The sequence below is a fragment of the Beta vulgaris genome, chromosome 8 (genome assembly GCF_026745355.1).
Source record: "Beta vulgaris subsp. vulgaris cultivar EL10 chromosome 8, EL10.2, whole genome shotgun sequence".
Classification (NCBI taxonomy): Eukaryota; Viridiplantae; Streptophyta; class Magnoliopsida; order Caryophyllales; family Amaranthaceae; genus Beta; species Beta vulgaris.
This window is the reverse complement of record NC_079209.1, coordinates 43,403,900-43,418,598: the sequence shown is the minus strand read 5'-3', so window position 1 is coordinate 43,418,598 and position 14,699 is coordinate 43,403,900.

The window sequence follows — 14,699 nt, the reverse complement described above, 5'->3', positions numbered from 1 at the left end:
GACACCCGTCGCGGGTCGCGACACCCGTCGCGGGTCGCGACCTGGGGGCCGTCGCAGGTCGCGACCAGTGCCTTGTCGCGACTCGTGAGCTATTTCACGAGTCGCGACGTGTCTTCTGTCTTTGGGACGTGAAAAGATGCTTTGACGGTTTTCAACCGTTTTGATGTGTACGTTATCCGTTTAACGACTATTAGGATTCTTAATCAGTGGATTAAAGGTCCTTAATCAGTGATTAAAGGGGGGAGGGTTATGAAAGTAACAACTATAATCTATGAAGGGGATATTTCTATATAACCTTTGAGAATTTTATGAGGAGAGGGTGATAGAAAATCAGTTTTTCATACTCTAAAAACTTGTTTTGCTTGAGAGAAACTTTGCTAATTTCTCTTGAGTGTTTTTCACAAACTCTAAACACAAGTTCTTGTTGATTCACTTAGAAGATCATCTAAGTGAATTGTTCTCTACATTGTATTTAATTAGTTATTTTGTGGTAACCCAGTGATCCTCGAGGGGCGAAATTAAACTAATAGAAAAGCATAGTTTCCGTGCCTTGAAATGGTATATTTGGTTCTTTCATTGATCACACCTAACACACTACACACAGAAGTTCTTGCTTTTTTGCATGGGCTGATTGATGGAGGGATGTAGGCTGAGAGCAATTATTATACGAACATTGATTGAGTGACCCTAAGGGTTGCCAACCCTTATTATTGAATTCTCATTGGTTAGGAATACATTAAAACATTATTTTTATATCTCTTCTCTCCCCATTTATTACATACATATTAATATTTTATTCTAATGTGTCTAAAAGGATTGGCAATCCTAAAGGTTACTCAAACATTTTCCTTATTATACACTACACATATTCGATTGAAATCATTTCATATTTAAAGTAGTCTAACATGGCACCGGTGGCCATCCATGGAATTTTAGACAGCATTAAATTTTGGGATTCTTTATATAGAGGAGTAAGGTACACAAGGTATATAGGTAAGACGTAGAATAGGGATATAGGTTAGCTAGTAGGATGAGAAATAGCAGGTAAGTGTTAGGCTCTATTTTGTATCTTTTGTTTTACTCGATGTCAAAAAAACATAGATTTTTCATAATTTAGTAATACATAAATAAATATATTATTAACAAAATAATCGTATCTTGAAATTTGTGAAAACATAAATAGATAAAATCTCTTAAAATAGAGGGAGTAGAACTTTTTTTTTAGGGAAAAATCAAGCTAGATTAAATTAAGGACAAAGTGTTCATGAGTACATAGGACGCCACCTTTAAAGGGGAGTGGTTTTCCCAAATCTGTTCAACACTAAAAGGAACTAGCCTTGCCAAATGGTGAGCCACAAAATTGCCATCACGTTTAACATGTGACCAAACTAGAGAGGGACTAGAACTTGATGTCACATTATATATTTCTGCATGATGGCTATGAAATTAAAATAATATTTAAAACTTATATTAAAAAAATAGAATTTTGACAAAGAAAAAGGAAAACGTTAGAAATGCACTTAAACTGAATTTTTTTTTAAAAAAAAATCACCTAGCTCTATAGTTCATACTTCATATAGTCATGCTTTCATCAAACATCTCAAACAGAACTGTTCTATAAGAAAAGGGAAAAAGAAAATACCCTAAGATATTTGCCGACAATTATAAAATCTGTTTTAAGAGTCACATGATTTATGAGAACATAAAAAATACCCTATGTCATCAACTTTTTCTAATACATTCTCGATTCGAATGGTAAAATGAGATATTTTAACATAGAAGTATTAAAGGTTAATGAACGATTACTTTGTTGATCGTCCTCTATATACCGAAGACATGTTCCGACGCAGATTTCGTATGTGTCGTCCTCTTTTCTTTCGAATTATGAACGCACTCGCTGCGAAAGACAAATTTTTTCAACAACTACCAGACGCAACTGGGAAGCTAGGTGCATCCAGTCATCAGAAATGCACAGCAGCATTGAGGTGTCTAGCATATGGATCAGCATCTGACGCAGTCGACGAGTACATCAAAATTGCTGAATCAACAGCAAAGGAGTGCCTTGTGCACTTTGTGCAAGGAATTCGAAAATTTTTACGAACGATACTTAAGGAGGCCTACGGTAACCGACTTGCAACGCCTCTTACGTGAGGGGAAAGGCGGGTTTTCCTGGAATGATGGGCAGCATAGATTGCATGCATTGGCAATGGAAAAATTGCCCACGAGCATGGAAAGGGTTGTATCAAGGTAGGTCCAAATCTGCAACAGTAATTCTAGAAGCCGTGGCCTCCGGAGACTTGTGGATATGGCATGCATTTTTGGAACACCGGAACTTGCAATGATATCAATGTATTGGCACGCTCTCCGGTGTTTGATGATCTTTATCAAGGAAGAGCTCCTGAGGTCACATTTAATGTGAATGGTAATACCTATAATAGGGGATATTACCTAACAGATGGATCTACCCTAAATGGCAGTGTTCATGCCAGCAATTCGACTCCCACTATCTCCGTCGATGATTGTTCACCAAACTCAAGAATCAGTTCGGAAAGACGTCGAACGTCGTTGGGTTTTACAAGCACGCTTTGCAATAATACAAAGGCCATCATCATTTGGATAAACTTAATGTGGGAAATAATGCTGCGTGTATCATTCTTCACAATATGATTGTCGAGGATGAACGGGATACATATCTAAATTATCAAGACGCATCACACTCTATAAGAAAATGCCTCAATTGCTAGTACTTGTCTTAGCCATAGGCTTGAAACATTCTCTGTTCAACCTGGTCGCTACAATGATATAGGGATGCAACAATATTTGCAAAATAGAGCTGATGCGTGCGATAGAGATGTTCACAACTCCTTACAAAGACTTGGCTCAACACATTTGGCACAATTGTGCCAATCAACCAATGATGAGTGAATTATTGTTTGTAATATTAAGTGTAGCCATTGTTGTAAGAAATCTCAATTAAGTAGCTTAATTAAAGATGAGCATAAATTAACGATTTATCTTTTAATAGCGTGATTACCAATTTACATAGGTAATTAGCAACTACCGAATTTAATTAGTGCAACAATTATTTATTGATTAATTATGAAATTAATGAGGATAATTACGATTTTTTTATTTAATTACAAAGAATCATGTTACATATGGAATAATAATCAATAGATAAAATATTGGTGGGTATGGGAAAGTAGGAGAGAGAAAAGGTGGTGGGGTATAGGAAATAAGAGAGAGAAGATAAATGGGAGGTAGATGAGTGGAGGTATGTGTTTCAAATTTGAGTAAGGTAAAATGGGGAGGTAGTGGAAAATGAGGTGGACAAATAAGGTGAGGAGAGAGAAAATATGGGGTGCCTCATGGATGGAGGTGCTCTAATATGACAATTGAACCCCAAAATGGTGGTTGTTAGCAAGGTTTACACATCAAGTATTTTAAACCCTACACGTATAAAAGGCAAAAAGAGGGAGCTTTCGAAACAAACAAAACACATAAAACCATTTCTAGTATTTTGGATAAGTCATTAGTGATTAGTCCACGTTGCACTTTTTACCCCGCAAACTTTCCATCATTTGAAATCAGTAAGAAGCATCCTACTATTTGCATTTAATACATAAAGCTAAAGTCGGCAATTATAATAACGACATTTCAACTAAATTTTGCATATAAAACCCACTAATTTCTCTTCTCTACCATTAAACCAACCAAAGCAACAACAACAAAAACAACAACAAAAAATCCATCTTCTCCAAAATTTACCATATTCTTCCAATTAAAAAGAAATGGCATCTTCAAGAGTGGCAAGAATAGCAATAGAAGTTGCACCACCACAATTTGTGAATATCATGAAGTTTAGAAGAACTTCAAACAAAGCCTTAGATACCATTTATGAAGATCAAGAGAAAGAGATGAACAATTCCAACTCTTTCATCTCCTCAAATTTGAAAAATCACAGCAATATTGCTTCATCATCAATTATGTCTAAGTATTTTTCTCCAAGAAATTAAACTAAAGAGATTTTTTTTTTTTAAAGTTTAAGTCAAATGTAGTTCAGCAAGGAAGGTACAGTTTTTTTATGGGCCTATTGCTGCTTTACAAGTCTTTTTTGTTTCTAAATTTTCAGTAAATCAACCTATGTGTATGTAAGTTTATTGAGATTATCGAACTTTTGGAATAATTATTAATTTCTTATTAGCTAAGCTCAACGATTACTTCTGATACATTGTGTATCTAATGTTTTTCCAGTGATGTAGTGTATGACTTTCCACAATCATTCTCCTATATGAGTAGTTTGTTACAGTTTTGCTTTAATGAAAAAATCAGTTGGGAAGCCAAATGTTTCTAGTACTTTAGCATATTTTTTGCTTGTCCAAATGAGCACTTAAGTCCCTTCATAAAAAGATAAGAAAAAATTGAGAACTTAACTGTAGAGGTGAAGAAGTCCACCAAAAGATTGTCTCATTGTTTGGAATGGGTTTGCTTAGATCATTGGAATTGGGACCATTTTATGGAAGACCTAAGGACAATATATACTCAATGTTGTAAGCTCGTGTATCACACGACTCCTTTCACTAGTATTCCCTCTATTTTGGAACTTGGATAACTGTTTTATTTTTTGTTGGAGTACACTTAACAAGTGCAAAATTGATGGCTGAAATTCTAAACATTGTTCCAAAATTACTTAAAATCGTTCCAATCTCGTCAATTATTTCAAACTTTACCCTTTCTTTTTTTTTTTTCTTTTTTTTACTCAAAGTATCACCTCCTTCCCCACAGCCACGACCCCTTCCACCACCCTATTTAGTTGGTTATATGCATGGCCTGAGTGGTGGTTTGCGTGGTTTCGATGGTGGTTGTGGAAAAGAAAAAAAAAACAAAAAGGGTAAAGATGTAAACATTTGGTGGAACTTGAGCGATTTTAAGTAATTTTGGGACAATATTCAACAATCCTCAATTAATGAGACCAAGTGAATGCCAAATTATATGGAAGACTCTCATTCTTGTTCTTTATAGAGACGTCACAAATAAGAAAATAGGGCGACAAAAAGAACAAAATAAGTATATAGCATGAAGTTTACTAACTTAAGCAATAAGCCTTTTAATAAAATTAAATTAAAAATATTAAACATTGAATAATCCGTATATATTATACATATAGCAAATCCATGGTAACCTTCTCTCGAAGTCAAAGCAAAAGTCTAATCTTTCCAGAAAAATAGATGATCAGAATTACCATGTGCTTGGACCCATGACCTGGCCCAATAAACACCACAAGACACTTCCTCCAAGGTCTAAGCCCTAGGCATCAAAAGGATTCATCAGCTTTTCAAAAGTAATACAGCTTTACCACAAAAAGGTGACAGCTTTCCTAAGTATTAGGATGCTCCCTAAAAAGGTTCCCTGTTTGAGGGGTTCCCAGCACTATAAATACCAACAGTCTGTTAGGTGTGATCAATGAGAAAACCTGATATATTACTCCAAGGAACGGAATCTACGCTTTCCTATTAGTTTAATTTCGCCCCACTAGGATCACCGTGTTACCACGAAATAACTAATGAGATACAATGGAGTTGTAATTCACTTATATGATCAATCAAAGTGAATTATAAAGGACTTTGTGCTTTGGATTGTGATTTACACTCTATGAAAATTAGCTAAAAATTCAAAGAGCAAACAAGTGTTTAGAGGAGAGAACACTTAACACTTTTTTCTTTCTTTCACAAAAAAACTACAATGGCCTATTTATAGCCATCAACCTAGGATGGCATTAGTCACAAAGGAGTGATGAAACACCATTGAAGAACTCATTAAAATCTTAATTCATTAGCATGTTAATGAGTGTTAAACCCCATGTAACATACTACACTTAACCATCAAGATTAATGCTAAATCAATGACTAGAAACATCCCTCATAATCAACTAAGAGCATCCAAGAACACAGGGTATCCAATGATGTATCATTGCCTTGTACACTTAAGTCCATTTATGTATAAATGTTCCAACATAGTCTCATCAATGAACAGGTATTTAATTCTCACCTAACAAAACCAGCGCATCTCTCTCTAGACTTGTTTTCTTTCTCTCTTTAGCCTGTCACTAACTTGAGCGTCGGAGGGACTTTCTCGGGAACACCCCTGGGTCAATTTTTCCTTGTTTTGCAGCACTTGCAGTGACAAGACTCGGGATTATATTCTAACTCGGGATTTGACTCTCACCTTAAACACACTACTCTTTTGACTAGTTTCTTAGCTAAAACAGTTTGGCGTCGTCTATGGGGATACTACATCTCAAAGTCACGTACCGAGAGCTACATGGCACCCCGAAGGAAAACAACCCGAGCTTCACTAACTCATTAACCCACACCCTTCATTCCCAACAACCAAATGTACTGGTTGAATCCTTGGCAATAGACGACAAGGGATCGACCCCTCGAAATGATGAACACTCAGTTCCCCGAGAACCATCTGAACCGACTCCAGTAACTATAGCAGACATAGAAAGGATAGCTCGAGAGCTGAATGACAACATGCAGCGAAGCCTGCAAGAGCTCATTGCCAAGATCCCCCAACTCAATCAAAGGGTACCCAGAGAGCTAACACAGGGAGAACCTAAGGTCAGGGATGGTCTCAATACTCACGTCCCTAACCCAGACGGGCAACGAGTGGTGAGAGAGAAGTCCCGACAGGCTAACTCCCAAAAGACTCCAAACTCGGATGCCAGACGCATCATAGAGGAAAATCGCAAGCGCATAATGGAGCAGGACGCTCGCAACATACTTAACAACAAGAATAGAGCAGAACGGGAGAGGTCCCACCAAGAGGAAGCAGCCCACTCTCGGGCCCCTCTAAGAGAGAGGGAGCAGTCACCTCTCGGGTCCAAGAAAACAAAGAACGAAGACGAAGGCGACTCCGGACCCCCAAAGAACAGAGCTTCGGCCTTGCTCAACCGAGGGGTACTCAATTTCATGACTCCCTTAAGTCGAAAAATCATGGAGATCCCAAACCCAGGGAAAATCAAGGTATCGTCGATTAAACAGTACTCAGGCGTTAGTGACCCCGAGGATCATATGGCTGCATACAAAGCCCGGATGAGTGTACAGACGGGGCGCAAGGCCACATAGTGTCGATACTTCCCGACGACTCTCAAAGGGCTAGCACTTAGCTGGTTCTTTGGCCTCTCCCCCGGTATCATCACAAATTTCTCAGTACTAGAAGCATTATTTCACCAATACTTCATCACCGGACGTCAGCAGAAGAAGACAAGCATCCACTTGATGTCTATCAAGCAGCAAGAGCATGAGGGCTTAGTTGAATACATCAAGCGATTCAATGAAGAATCACTCAAGATCTCAGGTCTACAAGACGGGGTGGCTTTCACCGCGTTGATGTCGAGTCTCTGGCAAGGAAAGTTCCGCTGGTCTTTAGCAGAGAACGGAGTGACAACTTTTACAGAGGCCATAAGTCGGGCCTAGAAATTTATTCAAGCCTCAGATATGTGTAAACCTGTTACAGAGAAGAAGAAGAGAAAAGAAGAAATCCCTTACCGAGAATCTTACAAGAATGCAAAAGTCAGCCAACAGTTGCTCCCGAGAGTGACAGATAACGAAAATGATCCGTGTTTCAATAGGCGTGAGATTTACCTGGATCTCAAGCACAAGTCGGTGTTGCCTGTCCCTCCCCCCATGAGAACTTCAAAAGACAAAAAAGACCAAAGATTGTGGTGCGAGTACCATGGGATATGCGGTCATACCACTAAAGATTGCAGAGAGTTGAAGAAAGCCCTGGATCACTTGGCCGATCAGGGAAAATTTAACAAATACATCAAAACACTCCCGGGAGGAGAAATGAAAGGAGAAGGAAACAAGAAATGACAGGGTTAATACCGATGGCTATGTCGGGGTCATAGCAGGAGGCCACGCCTCAGGGGGGGTCGAGCTCGCAAGGCCCACATCCAATTAATGAAACATGTTCTGGAAATAGAACCGGCAAAGTTAGGATGTCCCATCATGGCATTCAGAGAGCCTGACTGGCACATTCACACCCCACACGATGATCCTCTGGTGATAGAGATGAAAATCGCCAACTCCCGGGTTAAAAGATTCCTAGTCGATATATAGTGGGTCATCAGCTGACATCATTACCCTCGACTTCCTACGCAAGCTAAAATATACTAAGAAGGATGTGACCCCGACTAACCAACCTCTGATAGGCTTCGAGAGCGGATCCGTCTATCCTCTCCTACGTTAAGTTGGCCGTGAGACTTGGGGAGAGAGGAAAGGGAGGGAGTCTACTAGTCGACTTATTAGTAGTTGATACTCCTTACCTTACAATGCTATCATGGGTAGGCCCACGATGAATAAGATAAAGGCAGCCATCTTGGTATATCAATTACTCCTGCAATATGAAACAGATGAAGGTCATGTCGGGAAGATTTACGGAGACCAACAGACAGCTCCAGGAGTGTTATACAAACATCTTTAAAACTAGTGTGCCAGAATAGCATCCACGGAAGAGAAAGAGGGAGGAGCCAGCAGACGTCCCTGCCGGCCTCGGGGTGTGCATCTATAAAAATCCCAAGTCATACGAATGACCCCGACCGATAGAGGAGGATGAAGAAGTGGTAGTGGACCAAGAAGTCGGGTACGTATTGAGGATTGGCACAAACCTCAGCCCCGAGTTCAGAGAAGAACTTCTTCAGACCTTGAAAGATTTCAAGGACGTCTTTGCCTATTCAGCCTCAGACATGCAAGGACTGGACCCCGACTTTGCATCTCATGAGTTGAACATCAACGAAGAGTTACGCCCTATCAAGCAAAAACTCAGGCACCAGGGGGCCGAGAGGAATGTTACTGCAGTTGAGGAAGTAAAAAAAAAGTTGCTGGAGGCAGGAATTATAGAAGAATGTCATTACACTAAATGGTTAGACAATGTGGTGCTGGTAAAGAAGGCAAGTGGGATTTGGCACATGTGCGACTTCACGGATCAGAACAAGCCATAACCTAAGGATAACCATCTATTACCAAAGATTGACAGATTAATTGATTCAATAGCTGGTCACGAGTTTCTTAGCTTCATGGACGCCAATGCGGGATACCTCCAAATCCCGATGGCAGAAAAGGACCGAGTGCATACGACGTTCGTCACTGCTCAAGGCGGGTATTGCTACAAAATGATGCCCTTCGTGCTAAAAACGCAGGAGCTACGTAGCAACGAACAATCAACAAAGTCTTTGCAGACGAACTCGGGAGGAATATTGAAGTATATGTGGACGACATGATCGCAAGACCAAGAGAAAGACGGACCACGTAAGTGACCTCAGAGAAACCTTATCCACCCTCAGGCGTCACGGTATGAAATTAAACCCCAAGAAGTGCGTGTTTGGGGTGAAAGGAGGCAAATGCCTCGGGTTTTTGGTAGATGAAAGCGGTATCGAGGCGAACCCCGACAAGAATAAGGATTGCCTGAACATGTCGTCACTAAGAAATGTCAGAGAAGTATAGAGGCTAACGGGGTGCCTCGCAGCAATGGGCCGCTTCCTATCCCGATCGGCCGATAAAAGGTTGCTCTTCTTCAGAGCATTGAAAAGGAAAGAATTCGACTGGGACAGCGAAGTGGAGGAAGCTTTCCAGCAACTGAAGCATCATTTTGGCAACGTTGCCTAAGCTCATATCCCCCTTGCCGGGGGAAACCCTTTATGTGTACCTCTCGGTATAAGAACATGCCCTCAGCGCGGTGCTGGTAGCTGAAAGAGAAGGAACTCAGCACCCCGTCTACTTCATCAGCCACGCCTATAGGGGAGCCGAAGCGAGGTACAGTCAAATTGAGAAGATGGTATTCGCGTTAATAATGGCAAATCGAAGTTGAAGCCATACTTCCAAGCACACCCAATCAAGGTCCTAACTGGACAACCTATCAGAAAGATGATTGAGAACAGGAATCACTCGACCAAGATGACCGAATGGGCAGATCAATTGGCCGAGTATGGGTTAGAATACAAGCCGCGAAGAGCAATCAAGGCTCAGGCCTTGGTAGATTTGATCAGTGAATGTTGTTCCCGACCTCCTAATGTTGAAGTACGGGAATCATGGGAGTTACAAAGTGGATGACTCTGCCACCAAGTCGGACAGCGGGGCCGAACTGGTCATTATACCCTCAGTCGAGGAGAAGATGGAATATGCTGTGAAGTTTGACTTTCTCGCCTCAAACAACGAAGCTGAATATGAAACTATGATTTTGGGTCTACAAATTTGCATCGACGCGGGAGCTCAAAATACACTGGCGAAGTCAGAGTCACAGCTGATTGTAGAACAAGTCTCAGGGGAATATGAGGGTAAAGAAGATAACATGAGGATGTACCTCAATAAAACTCGAGAACTAACCCAGAAGCTGACCTCATTCAATATTCAACACTTCTCCCGATCCGAGAATCAACATGCTGATGACTTGGCACGCATGGCCAGTTCAGTAGAAGGGTTGGCTCCTCGAAGTATCATCTAGGAAGCCCTAAATCAACCAAGTATCAACTCCTTGCACATACATATTGTTAATCGAACCGACACACGGATAGAAGAGCTCATTGGATATCTCAGGGATGGGTTGCTGCCCCTTGACGAAAAGGAAGCTGACGCTCTCAAGAGAAAGGCGGGGTGGTTTATCTGGCATGAGGGTAACTTATACAAGAAATCCTATACGCACCCATTGCTGAAGTGTGGAACCCCCTTTGAGGGACACTATATCCTGAGGGAGATACATGAAGGGGGTTGCAGTAGCCACCAAGGTGCAAGGACAATAGCGGGGAAGGCTCTGAGGGCCAGATACTATTGGGCAACCTGAAACATGATGCAGATGCACTAGTCAAGAAGTGCCCTAATTGCCAACTCCATAGGGACATCCCTCGGGACCTTACAAAACCCTTGACCACCATCCAAGCCGTCCTGCCATTTGATAAGTAGGGAATGGATCTGATAGGTCCTTCCCGGCAACCTCGGGGCAAAGGAGATTCCTTTTGGTGGCCATCGACTACTTTACTAAGTGGGTCGAAACGGAACCATTAGCATAAACAAGTGCAGAGCTTCATTTGGAAAAATATGATTACTCGTTTCGGAATTCCAAAGACCCTCATCTTTTATAATGGGAGGCAGTTTAACAGCGGACCTACTCGAGAGTACTGCTCCAGATTCGGCATTCAGACAAGATTCTCAATAGTCTCCTGACCATAAATGAATGGCCAAGTAGAGGTCGCGAACAAGATAGTGTTGAATGGGATAAAGAAATCACTCGAATGAGCTAAACGCACATGGATCGACGACCTCTTGGGAGTGCTATGGTCGGCACGAATAATGGTGAAGGAGGCAACAGGCCATTCCCCACTTCAGTCTGGTTTTTGGAAGTGAAGACATCCTCCTAGTTGAATTCAGGATACCCTCCCCGAGAATGACATTCTATGACCATGAGAAAAATGAAGAAGAAAAGAAAGTCAACCTCGACCTGCTTCCCGAAACCCGGGGTAACTCATTGCTCAAATCTATTCGCAACAAGCTGCGGGTGGCCAGACAGTTTAATCTACTAGTTAAATCCCGACACATTCATGTCAAAGATTGGGTGGTGAGAAAAGTCGAGGCCACAGGACTAACACACTTGAAAGGCAAGCTCATACCAAAATTGGACGATCCTTACAAAGTCACAGCAAAAGTCAAGCCTGGGACATACCGACTTGAATTCTCGGAAGGCATCCTACTTGCCCGACCCTAGAATGCAGACAATCTGAAGAAATATTATGTGTTGTCATGTTCACTATTTTCAAGCCTTATAATGTAAGCAGGCCACACATGAACCTAAGTCTACTTTGTTAACCACAACTCGGGGTCATAGGCCATATACCCTATTAGAGTTGTCGGGTACTTTTTCTGTTAGGCCACACTTGAGCCTATATTTTATCCTGTTAACCAAAACTCGGGGCAGTAAGTTGTAATCCCGGAAGTTACTGGCATGTTCATTAGAAATTAAATAAAAAGCAACATTATCACAAAACATGGATTCAGTTATAGCAGTTGTATCTAATTAACTGAATAAAATGAAGGCAGTTATGAAACAAACCTAAAAAAATACACTCGGGAAAATATAAGAAAGTTACTTAGATTAATAACAAAATATCGAAGTACAACCTAAGGAAACACGAGAACATGCTCTCGGGATTCGAATAACAAAAGAAAGATTCTAAAGCAACCTCAGAGTCCTAAACAAAAGGGAAAAGAAAAACAAAATGCCTTAAGCATCAGCTACCTTCTCGGGGGAGCTGTGAACACTGTCGTCCTCTTTAGTAGAAACTTCATCAAAATCGCAGCCCTTAGCATCCCCTCCCTCGCTGGGAACTCCATCTGTGGGTGCAGAAGGAGCAGGTTGAGCAGTCGTGGCAGCAGAAGAAGGAGATGTAACCTGCACTCCAGAGGCATCTGGTGTTTGAGAGGCTTCTCCCGTCTTCTTCGCCTGGGCCTTAGCCTCCTGCTCTATCGCGACGAGGCGGTCGAACTCAATGTCAACCGCCCCCCCAATCCAGAGAAGCATGGGACTCAGTGAGAATAGCTTGAAGACGTTGCTTTGTCTCCCAAGCAACAAGACTGTAGGAAGCAAAAGCCATATTGCCTAAATAGTTCAGCCTCTCATGAGTGGTCTTCCATTGTTCCAGCCACTCACCCTGGACTTTCTGAAGCTGAGCCTCGACCTTCTTCAGCATATGACGGGAAGACTTGTGCTTCTTCACTGCCTTATTAAACTTGGTCTGAAGCTCCACAACATTCTTCTGGGAAGCATTGCGATCAATCAAGGCCTTCTTCAGAGACTCTTTCAATCTCTTGTTACTGTCCGAGAGGGTAGTATGTTTGTTGACAACTTTATTGGCCTTTTAGAAAGTATCCTTCTGGGAGGCTAGCTCGGCATTTAGCTTGGTGATCTTCCTCTTTCGAAGTCACCTTAGCCTGTCGACCAGTGATCTCCTGCATTAGCGCATCGATCTCCTCTTCGAACTGGACTTGGCGTCGGATGACCTCGGTCATCCGGATGCACGTTTACAGAGCAAAGTGTTAACAATATAATCCCCAAATTAACAATAGCCGAAGTCGTGATAAGTACATATCTCCAGCCATGACTCATAAAGAGTGTTCACCTCCTCCGAGCCAAGTGCTTGGAGGGCATCGTCATCCGCGCCTGTGTAAATCTCCCTCACAACATGTCGAACCCTGGCCAGTCGCTGGGCCTAAGAGATTTTGGTGAAGGGAATGTCGGCGCCAATCTGGTCAGAATTTATCCTCTTCGGGAGAGGATCCTCAACGTCCACTATCTCCAACGGAGATTCGATGTCCCCCGACTTCCGTTTGGAGCCTGTAGAGACTCCGGACACGGCCTTCTCGGAGATGTTCTCCTTAGCTTGCTTTTCGGCCGCTTGGGCCTTCTCGGTATCCCCCTTCAATCGACGGGAACAAACATAGGGCCTTCGAGGCTTTTTAAGATCCGTATCTCATTGGAACCAACACAGAGTCAAGTCAGGCCCAAATACACGAAAATAAGAAAAATAATAAAAATAATCCGCAGTGGCGCATATCTTGGGAGGAGGCGGGGTCGACATAGTCTTCCCTTCCAGCTCACCTAACAGCTTCAAGGCCAACTCAGCGTTGTCGATAAATCGCTCAACCATTTCTGGATCTAGCTTGTGCCGGGCAACAGCTAAACAAAGGAAATGTCAAACACCTAGCATAAAAAGTTAAACTCACATTGAATGGAGACGAAATTACCATTGTCACAGCTGCAGCTCAAACCCGCAGCCGCCAAGAACATCTCGTTCCGTATCTCGCGGCGGGTCGGGAGCCAATACTAAGGGACATATGACAGGGACCCCGAAAAACGTCCTAGGTGTCGTGGAAATGTAAATCCCCGCCACTGCCTCTTGTTAAGACATCTCGGGAATTGTTTGATTTAGGTGAAACAATGGACCCTCTTCCACAGGAAGCGTCGGGATCCCCCAATCATCGCTAGTGTAGATGTAGAAGAAATTCCTCCTAAACCTCTTTTGGTTCAAAGGAGGGTCCCACACAACCTTGTAACCGGCCCTACACTGAAATCGGAACCACCCTGGGCCGTGGAGATCGACGAGCCCCAACATCAAAGTGAACATGTTGCGCCACAGGTGCAGACTCGGCGTAACCCCGAGAGACTCACAGATTGCTACAAACCCGGTAAGCCAGCTGTTGGGAAGTAGGTTAGCAAGGGCCAGTGGATAAGCATTGAGAAGATCTTTGATGAAAGCATGGAGTGGAAACCGGAGACCCATCTGCAGACTCTGATGGTACACCGATACACAACCCACAGGAGGTGTCAGTACGGAGATGGTGTGCTTCGCCCGAACAATAAAATAGGGGTCTTAAATCCAGAACTTAGTCCCCACAAATTTGAGATTCCTCTCCATATATTTCATGAAAACAGGGTCGGGGTAATAAGTATGCCCCCCCCCCGGGATCCAATGGGGGATACTCGTAGCCGGAAGTGGTAGGACCCTTCCTCCTCGGTTCTCCCGGACACCATCACTACACCATCAGAAATATGCCTATCTAAGTAACTCCGAGCACAAGTTCTATACGCAATCGACACTTCCTAAGGGCTCGGAATCACACCCTCATCCTCTTCCGATAAAGAGTTAG